Genomic DNA, 1,538 nt, shown 5'->3' with positions numbered 1-1,538 from the left:
GATCTAGAAACCAGCCCTATGAGGCCTGCATACGAATTGGGTTGGAGAGGAGAGTTTAAGAGGGTGTTCTCACTTAAGATTTGAAACGATTTAAAATACAACGTTTTAATAGATCTGATTCCAAATAACCCTGGTCTTATCCCGCATTCCGAATCGCTTTATTCTTCGTTCCCATCTGGTTTTTTAATCGCAGTTTTACCTGCAAGCGTTCCTACTTGGCATGAATTGGTTGTTTAAATAAATCGATTCTTCTCCCCTACCTATTTGGGCTGTCAATCAATAGTACGTCAGAATGACGTAACGTTAATCCAGAATATTTGGAAGCAATTTATCTTTGGCATCGTTTCCCTTTCATTGACACGCAGGGAGAATCCCTTCAGAGAGACGAGATCAATGGGAGAGGTTCTGGCAAAGGCAAAGCTCTTTCCAGAGGAACTGTGGGATAGGTTTTGGAGGCAGCACTCCTGTCTCCCAAGTAGCCAGGGAGAATCCTTCAGAGGACACAGGTCATGGGAGAGGTTTGCAAGCGAAGCTCTTTCCAGGGAACTGTGGGATAGGTTTGGAGGGCAGCATCCTGTCTCCCAAGACAGCCAGGGAGAATCCCTTCAGAGAGCCCAGAGATCAATGGGAGAGGCTTCTGGCAAAGCGAAGCTCTTTCCAGAGGAAACTTGGGATAGGTTTTTGGAGGGGCAGCATCCTGTCTCCCAAGATAGCCAGAGGAGAATCCCTTCAGAGCGCCCAGAGATCAATGGGAGAGAGCTTCGGCAAAGCGAATTAGAGGAACCCAAGCTCTTTCCAGAGGAACTATGGGAGAATCCCTTCAGAGAGCACAGAGATCATGAAGGAGGCTGCTGGAAAAGCAGGGAGGGAGCACTCTTCCCAAAGATTCTCTTTCCAGGGTTTGGAGGAGAGGCAGATTCCATTTGGGAGAAAGGCTCTACCCCCCCCCCCATTGATCAGAGCCCTTCCCTGCCTGGCGAGATCAGATGTCTCCTCGCGAGGAGCCTTCCCTTCCTGCCTCTCCTCCGTTAGAAATGGGCTCTCCCCACCACAGAGGGGAGGTGCAATCCACGGGGGAAGTCTTGTAGTCCTTTGCAGATGCAGGCGCTTGAGCAGCCGGGACTTCAGGCGCTTAAAGCGCTGAAGAGATTAAGCGCCTGTAAACCCTTAAATAAAAAATAAAAATAATCCTTATCTCTTATTGAAAGACCACAGCGGACAAAGGGGTGAGGGAAGCAAAAATGGTGACAGCCAGACGGATGGGGACAGAAAGGGCAACCCCCAAGGACAGCCCCATCGCACTCCGCTCCCCCTTCATCTAGCCAATTTCAAAGGCTGTCAGTTCCTATTTAAATGCTCCGGTTCCTAACTCGAATCAATGGAAAAACGTAGGTCGGACCTAGTGTTTTTTTAACACGCGTTAAATGAGGAAAACTCGATTCAAATTTTATCCCGCTCTACAATTCGATTTGTAGTGGGGACGATTGCGGGTTGCTCTAGACCGTTCTAGGTTTAAATCGGATCCTAATAGGAACGCC

This window comes from Sceloporus undulatus, chromosome 4 (genome assembly GCF_019175285.1).
Source record: "Sceloporus undulatus isolate JIND9_A2432 ecotype Alabama chromosome 4, SceUnd_v1.1, whole genome shotgun sequence".
NCBI classification, from domain to species: domain Eukaryota; kingdom Metazoa; phylum Chordata; class Lepidosauria; order Squamata; family Phrynosomatidae; genus Sceloporus; species Sceloporus undulatus.
The sequence above is the reverse complement of the archived record's forward strand: the minus strand, read 5'-3'. Positions refer to the sequence as shown.